Raw genomic sequence first — 8,856 nt, 5'->3', positions numbered from 1 at the left:
CATTTTTATCGGTCATCCAAGACAGTTTTTAGATCCGTTAATTTAACTAGGTCACACCAGCATAAAAAATAATTTTAAAAAAATATAGTTATTAAGCCTACATGAGTCCATGATCTAGATCTCCAATTTGACTATTTAAGTTATGAAATTTAAGTTAATCTAATATGTTACTGTTTCAATATATATATATATTATCTTAAATTTTTTTTTAAGTTAAACCATAATTTTACTAGTTATGATTATCCATATTATATTTTAATTTATTAAATCAATTATATCTCTCCTATTTAATTTAATTTAAAACCTAAATCATTTTATATATATATATAAACTCATGGAGATTTTTTTAACTTGCAAAAAATTTGATATATATATATATATATAATGATTTAGATTTTAAATTAAATTAAATAGGAGTTATCTCAACATGATATAATTGATTTAATGAATTAAAATATAATATGGATAACCATAACCAGTAAAATTATGGTTTAACTTAAAAAAAAATTTAAGATAATATATATATATATTGAAACAGTAACATATTAGATTAACTTAAATTTCATAACTTAAATAGTCAAATTGGAGATCTAGATCATGGACTCATGTAGGCTTAATAACTATATTTTTTTAAAATTATTTTTTATGCTGGTGTGACCTAGTTAAATTAACGAATCTAAAAACTGTCTTGGATGACCGATAAAAATATTGGCTTTAAAAAGAAGCTCAACATGGTTTTTTTTTTAATATTGAGAGGATGATATATTAAATCAATTCATGAACGATCTAATCTATTAAACTCATAATTCAGGTCATATACTCCATTGAGTGTGATAACTATGTTTTTTAAACTATTTGTTACTTAATTATATGATAACAAAATGCTCATAAAATAAAACACCAACCAAATACGAGGATGTTTGTTTGAAATTGTAATAATATTATAGAAATTAAACCAAGACAAGCTATCTAAATGACTTGTAAAGATTGATTTTATATTTTTTTTTGTTAAGATGATTTTTTTTTAATGTTGAGATGATGATATATTTGATCGACCAAGGCTTTCTGGCTTAACTTGCCAAACTCACGATCATAATCATGAATTCTACCAGGTTTAATAACTTTGGTTTTTTAAACTAATTTTTACTTAATTTTATGATATAAAAAATAAATAGTTATAAAATCATGCATAAACCAAATAACATAATGTTTGTTTGAAGTTGTAATAACTTTATAGAAAGCAAACTAAAATAAATTATGAAAGTAAATTCAAAGCTAATCAATTGTTAAATGATGAAATATAAAAAAATTAAGGAAAAAAAAGGTGTCTATTTTCATCAATTCTTTTATTATAGTTAATAACTAGACATGGGATTGCACTATATTACATGTACATATTTTTTCCACAAGAAAATGATGTCTAGGTGTTACAAGAGCATTTCAAAGAAATAAACAACTTGGATTATAGCTTCGATTGGGATTAATAATTTTATTTTATTTTGATTAGATGAAAAGAAAATGAACAATGATAGTAAATGGACAAAAAATTTTAAGAAAAAAACCACGATACCATGGGGGAAAAAACATTTAGAAGTACGAAAAACTAGATAAAATAGGGACATGAAAAATTGGTTTGAGTCAGCCGAAAGTTGCATGATAGATATGTAACTTGAATAATAAAGAGGAGTCAACTCAAGTTAACCCATAAAACACATGGTTCAGATCATGAAATTAAAATAACATAATAGAAAAGAAATTGAACAAACTGAGAAGTCAATTTTTTTTAATAAAAAACTAATTTTAAAAAATAAAATTTGAAAAGAAAATAAAAAAATGATATTGAACCAGATAACTTTTTAAACCATGATCTAAGTCGCTAGACTAAAAACAACATGCATAGAAAAGTTGCGAAGCCAAATCCCTAACAAATCAAATATTAAAGGATGAAATCAGGAAAATAATCAATTACACAAAAGAATCTAAAATAAAAAAATAGCAATTAAAAGAATTAGGGTGAAAATTGATATTAAAAAATAAATTAGAGGCAACTATAAATTTTTTTATTGAAGGGTTAAATTGAGGAGAAAAATAATTTTAACAAAAAAAAATTAAAAGAATGAGTACTAAATTAGAAAAGATAGTATATCATAAACTTACATTGAAAGATAAAATTGAAAACAAATAAAATTTTTAAAAAATATAAAAAATAAAAAAATAACAAAAATAAAAAACAAATTAAAATAAAAATAGCTTGTGCGTGCTAGTAATGTTTTCAATTTAATTAATATTTAATCTCTATTATAACACCAAAATACCCTTGATGAACTAATAACCATGAAGAAAAAATGGAGTGAAAAAACCAAAAGGCCCTGTACATGTAAATTAGTTTTTGTTTTAATTTTAAAAGTAAATCTGTTATTTTATTGTATTTAAAAAAATAAAATAAAATAAAATACCCCTCTTAACTAATTCTAAAAAATCTAATTTGAAGGATAATCAGGTTATTTTATTATTTTACCATGTAACTTTCAACCTAGTCAATTATTTAGCAACTAACAGGCTATAAAAAAAGATCAAAATACCCCAAACACAAGACAAAAAAAGATCAAAATACCCCAAACACAAGGCTTTTTTTTTTTTTTGTTTTTAGTGAATCGGGGTAATATTTCTCTAATCCCTAGATCCTTTTTCCGCAGTTTCAACCTGTACAAGAATTCCGATCTAGTAAACATCTGAGATTTTAACTACTAAGTATTCCCAACTGGGAGACAAAACACTTGTTTTGAATATCGGACAACATAGTAGTCTAATAGTCTTAGCAAATTCTATAAGATGAAGCTTATGCACTAGCTGATTGAATTTGGTATGGTATTGCACCTTGATGAATCAGGAATCATGTACACTGTATCAGTATGGTTACACTTATTCTAGAGATGTAGATTTTATTCTGTTCTGCTTGTATTCCAATATTAAATTAACATCAGTTTTATATCCATTATCAATTTATCATGAAGTTGGTAGTGGAATGTTTTGAAATATAATTGTTTAGGGATCGATATCCCCTTGCGTTCCTCCTAGCTACTTCTCGTTGATCATTGCCTCCATTATGAACTGCCATAATCCTCCGTATCACACCTGGATTTGGAAGGAATAAATAGAAACAGTGGCAATCATTAGTGTTCCATTCCACGTGACTGGGCCACAAAAAACACACCAGGGCCAGCCATTTGGTAAAGCTTTAAGTACGTGTTCGAAACAAGAAACAAACGGGCTGCAAATGGCCGCTATGAGCCATAGCCTAATCAAGCTTAAGAAAATCATAAGCTAAATGAGCTGGGCTATTTGTATTCTTCCATTCTTGATGTGAGCGAATGTTTATTGATTCCATCATCCATTGTCCCATCGGCAGTTCTTTGCATCACATACCCCTAGCACGAAGAAGCTAAAAAATGAGCTATGCAGTTCACCTACTGATGGCGAGCTTGAGACAAGCTTCTTATGCTTCTATGTCTGTGAGGGCTCGTTGCAAGGAGATGGTTAAGAGTTGGGAGTTGATAGAAGTCTTTGCTGTCCTCCTTTCACGTGGAGTAATTTTCTAGATTTCATTTATTTTTCTTATTTTCAATTTAGATGAATTATATCACTTGTGAATGTTTAAGCTGATGTAAAAGATTATATAATTCAATAGCTTGAAAAGCAATGAAACAACACTGGCCCCTTATAAAAAATCTGAAACTATCCTTGAAAAATAAAAAACAACCTTTTATTTAATTAAAACTCAAAATAAATCTCAAGAAGTGAGGCCCAGTAAAAAGCCCATCTGAAATAAATTCAGGTTGAACCCGCTCAGCAAACAATTTAAACTGATTTTTAATTTGATTCAAAACCTTAAAAAAATAATTATATTATTAATTTTTAGCCAAAACCAAATCGAATAAAAAAAATGTTGATGACAATGCTCACCACCTGCCCCTGCTGCATTGGAGGCAATGAAATATGTTTCATGTATTTATTATTTGAAAGGAAATGATGATACGATCACTGCTGCTGCCCAGTTTGATCATGTAGTAATAAATTAGCTAGTAACTCGCACTCGGCTTTGTTAACGGGCAAATTTTATCAAACCTGAAAAAAGGGAAAATAATTCAACAAATTGTTCTGGTCCCGGATCCGATGGTCGCCTGTGATCAGCTGATACGAAGTCATGCAAGTTTCAGTCCCAGGCACGGATAGCCACTACTAAGAATTGTACTAGATCGATATGCTCACCTTTTTCTGAAAACGAAATTAGCCCACCTCCATTTTTATTCCAGAAACAATAAAGCTCCACTGACTGAGTTGTAACAAATAATGTGGTTTTCGTTGGCTTGCTTATGTGAGTGCATCAAGTTTGGTGAGTTAAGGACACGAGGGCGGCGTCCTTTAAAAAAATCCCACTTGTAATTGATCCCGCGAGTCATAGAAAAAGTTCTCAACGATGGAGGATGCAAAATGTTGACTTAAAAAATACCTTTGGAATAGAGTTTTCCGGATAATTGGTGAATTAATTAATTTAATAATTTTATTTATTTTTTTAGTTAAGGTGATTAATAGCATATTTTAGTAAATTAAGATTACTTGAAGTTATTACCTGTAAAAATTTTTTTTTTATAGATATAAGAACTCTCTAATATTTAAATAAATAGGAAGCAAACCTCTTAGTCCCAAGTCTTTACTACTTGGCTACCACCTACAATTTTATTTATTTATTTAGTTAAGGTAGTTAATAGCATATTTTAGTAAATTAAGATGACTTGAAGTTATTAGCTGTAAAAATTTTTTTTGATAAATATAAAAACTTTCTGATATTTAAATAAATAGTTTTTTTTAAAAAATAAAAAATATATTTTAGAAATAGATACTTTAAAAATATATATACAATAAATAATAAAGATAATAATTTTTTTTTGAAGAATTCATGATATATTTATAACTCATAAATTTTATTATTTTATAAAAAAAAATTAAAATATAATTTTATTTTTATAATATTTTAAGTTATATTTTATTTAAAATATTATTTATTACATCAAAATATAAAATAATGAGTAACTAATATAAAATCCTGAAAAATTCATTAATAAATGTTGAGCTCAAACCTGTTAGAAATAAAAAAAGTCACGCCTTCACTAAGTGTGCATCCAATTGAAGCCCAAACCTATTAATATATTTTTTAAGGCTAATTACTGTATTTTAAGTTTGGATATTAATCCCAAATCTATTAAAAATATATTTGGTAGTGTGGTAATAATTATTTTTTAAATAATTTTTTATGCTAAATTGTATGTTAATAATATTTTTTTATTTTTTTAAAATTATCATATCAAAACGATCCAAAACATACAAATTATATTAAATTTTAATAAAAATAAAAAATAAAATTTTTTAAGAATACAGGTTTACCATGTTTTCAAATAGCCCCTAACTGTTCTTGTTGGGTTTATTTGAAAAGAATTTTTCGGGTTTATATTTTTTTAGGGGAAGGTCGGGGTAGTTGAATCTTTTACTTGGATCTATTGTAAAAAAAATTAATGAGCTTATTTAACTGACTAAAATTAAACGACAGAATCATATTTTAGTTATATCTAATTTAGTTAATTCCTCTTGCTCTTAAAGACCGAGTTAAAAAAATTCCCCACTTGTATTTGTTTTCACCGCTTCCAAATTCCAGTGACTCGCAACTTGACTTCTTAGCTCTGATGGGTGTAAAAATGTTTAATAAGTTGGATAATCCTGAAGATTTTTTTTTTTTTTAAGATGAGGCCTGGTTTTTATTCATGTTAATTAATTTTTTAATTTTTTTAAAATATTTTTTAATTTTGATATATATTAAAACAATATATTTTTATTTTTAATATCAACACATCAAAACAATCTGAAAATATAAAAAAATTATTTAAAAATTATTTTTTAAAATATTTTAAAAACATAAAAATAAACGAGTTCAGTGTATCACGGAAGTTGTCTCAGATGAAACTTTATTTCTAAGAAGAAAAGTATATATATATATATATAAAAAAAAAACATTAGAACCAGTAAAAATTACAATACTCTATGGCCGGGTATTTCTTTCCTCGTTGTTATGCATTTCAGATCGATCAAATTATTATGCAGGTGAACGACACAAAACTGCTGGGCTCCACGCAATATCTTGTTCGAGAAAAATCGAATTCATCCTGTGCCCATGCCCTCACTTTTGGCAATAAGGATGCCTCCATGTCTTGGAGAAGATGGGCAATTTCAATCAAATGAAGGATGCTTAAAAGCAAAGCACTATTGTATAGTGCATGACCAAACGCCTCACCGACAATGAGTTAAAAGGCTAGACAGGAGAAACACTGCCTATGCTATTTTTTAGGGTCTCCTCGCGTGCCATTTTTGTACAAAAACAAATTCCAAAAATTATATCTTGACTATTCAGTATAGATTTTTTTTTGAATGATGGGTCTTCAGATCGATTAGGTTATATATAATTTAAGTAATTTTTTAAAATTTTAATTGATGGAATGTCACCTTGTAATAGAGTTTATTTATAATAACCGTATAATGTTTTCAGGCTCCTAATCTCATATAGAAATATATTAGCTTACTGGCCTGCAGTTATGCTGCGGGTTCTTATAAAAAATAAATTAAATGTTAAAAATATATTTAGGTTATAATAAATTATTTAGTATTATTATTAAATTTGATTTAATAAATTAGTTTTACAACTTTTTATTCTGACTTTTTATCTAGCATGAATTTGAAACTAGTGTGTATGAGAATTATTCTGATATAATCTTATTGACTTGACAAGTTCAAAAACAATCTTGATTGTTAGTAAAAAAACAAGATATTACTTTTAAAAACATGATATTTTTTATTTTAATATTAAAATTATAATATATTAGATCAATTTGGATTTTGCGGTTTAATCCACTAAACCCAAAAAACTACTATAGCCCCCATTAGGTTTAATCCTTTTTTTAAAAAAATTATTTTTTAGTTAATAATATGATAATAAAAATATATACGTGCAAAATTAAGCATTAAATATTGATATATTTATTTTAAATAGTGATAACTTCATGAAAAATAATTTGGAATAAATTATAAAAATTGATTCAAAATTAATCAAGTATTAATTAATGATATTAAAAAAAAATGGAAGAACAAAAATTAAAAAATGAATTTTTTTATAAAATTAGTAAAACAAAAAAAAGAGCTCAATGGAATGAGTCAACTTTAAAATCTCTTTATTTAGCTTCTTATCTAGTCTGAGATTTAAAATTAATTTATATAAGAATTGTCGTGATGATATGATATAATTAATTTAATAAATTGAAAGTAATACAAACAACTGGTATAAAAATAAAAATAGATATTTATAAAAAAAACCAACTAAATATTAAAAAATTTATTTGAGATTATGAAATTTTTATAAAAAAATAAATCAAAATTAATTATAAAAATTAATTTTAAATTAATAAAATATACAAAAATAAAATTGAATAAAAAATAACTTAATTGAAAGGTAGAATCTTAAAAAAAAAGGAAAAAAATGGCATTCCTTCACTGATGATATAAGCAGTGAATGAGCTGAGCCCAATTTTATATTTAGTAAAGTAGGTACTATATAGTATAATGACAACGGCAATGAGTGTTGCTGCAGTTGCCTCTCAACTTCGACTTGTCGTGGCCACTAGGGGCGTAAAGTGCGGACTTAAATTTCAAAGTCTTACTGATCTTCAATTAGCGAGTTGAATACAACCGCAAACAAAAATTTAATCTATTGGCTTGGTTGACGCTTTAAAAGGATGCTTGAAAGTGTATTAACAGTTTTTTTATAGTGTTTTTATTTCAAAATAAATTAAAATAATATTTTTTATTTTTTTAAAATTATTTTTATATTACAACATCGAAATAATATAAAAAATAGATTTAAAATAAAAAAATTCTATTTTTTTTTTAAATATTTTCAAAACCCAATACCAAACACTGCGATCAACATTCATGACGGCAATCCCACTCGGGAAATATATTACAAGGCTCGGCTCTCGAGAACAACTGCCGTATAGCCCATCCAATATGGAAGCGATTCGATTGCGATTTCCATAGAAAATTAGGAATCCATAACAGGTATCGCTTCTGGTTTCTTCCTGTTGCACACGGAGCTTTGAAATACATAACAGAATACACGATGAACCTTTGTGTATTCTTGAATATATAAAAATTAGGTTTTTCAGGTTGAGTTGAATGACTTAGCTATGCCTTTGTGATTTGCTTAAAAAAATAATTTTTCTGATAAACAGAGAACTCTTCTATTCTTCTATAAACATGTAGAAAACATAAAAGTTAAATTCAGAGATCGCATATCTAGCTAGCCTATAAATTGCATGGTCTAGCCTGGTTTGACATGGTTTTCAACGATGTAGCTTTGGTTGGATTTGGCTTGCTTCTATATATATATTTTTTAATTAATATAAGTGTTTGGATTAATTTATTTTTATGATTTTTTTTAGATTAACGTGGGTGTTCGGGCCAGCTTGCGCTCACCACGACTAATCCCACAGGTCCTGAAGTTAACGACCATGTAAGCCTCCAGTGGCCATCATATGAGCAACCAAGGATTCGAATCTGAGACTACAGAGGGAATAAACCCCTTAATCCCAAATCTTTACCACTTGATCACTACCTAAATAGTTTATTTTTATAATTTTTAAGGAGCAAACCCCTTAATCCTAAATCTTTACAAATGGTTTATTTTTATGATTTTTAGTTAGCTTTTTTATGGTTTCTAGCCAACTTTCATGGTTGTACCAATTCCGAATTGTAGGG

This window comes from Populus euphratica, unplaced genomic scaffold (genome assembly GCF_000495115.2).
Source record: "Populus euphratica unplaced genomic scaffold, PopEup_1.0 scaffold6.1, whole genome shotgun sequence".
Taxonomy (NCBI): domain Eukaryota; kingdom Viridiplantae; phylum Streptophyta; class Magnoliopsida; order Malpighiales; family Salicaceae; genus Populus; species Populus euphratica.
This window is presented reverse-complemented; position numbering follows the sequence as displayed.